At 36.9% G+C, this 350-nt stretch overlaps 1 protein-coding gene across 1 annotated transcript in view; it reads right to left on the bottom strand.

The window, feature by feature from the left end:
- Positions 1 to 350, bottom strand: part of LOC119589488 (putative ferric-chelate reductase 1 homolog) — a gene marked incomplete at its 3' end in the record, with an annotated part of 79837 nt that overhangs the window by 69485 nt on the left and 10002 nt on the right.

Raw genomic sequence — 350 nt, 5'->3', positions numbered from 1 at the left:
AAAATACAATTATAAAGTGACAATAATAACGTTATCAGTAATGAAACTACAAAACAACCATCATAAACGCAATATCACCCCCCCCCCCATCCTGACAATTGAAAAAAAAAACGAAATAATGTTTACAAAAGCAAGCAACTCCAAACACACGCTTTAACATAAACGCTACATGTTTTTATATATAAATCTAGCCAGCGATATTGTAGATAAAACGGGACCACTGACCGCCTCGCAACCTTCAAAGTGTACGACGCAAATCCATCAAAAATGTTGAAGGATTTAAGTAAGTTTAAACTCACGATGAGTCTCTCCAAGGCGGTGTATTCTCGGCCTATAACACTTGGAATTCG

The sequence above is a fragment of the Penaeus monodon genome, chromosome 25 (genome assembly GCF_015228065.2).
Source record: "Penaeus monodon isolate SGIC_2016 chromosome 25, NSTDA_Pmon_1, whole genome shotgun sequence".
Classification (NCBI taxonomy): Eukaryota; Metazoa; Arthropoda; class Malacostraca; order Decapoda; family Penaeidae; genus Penaeus; species Penaeus monodon.
This window is presented reverse-complemented; position numbering and strand designations above follow the sequence as displayed.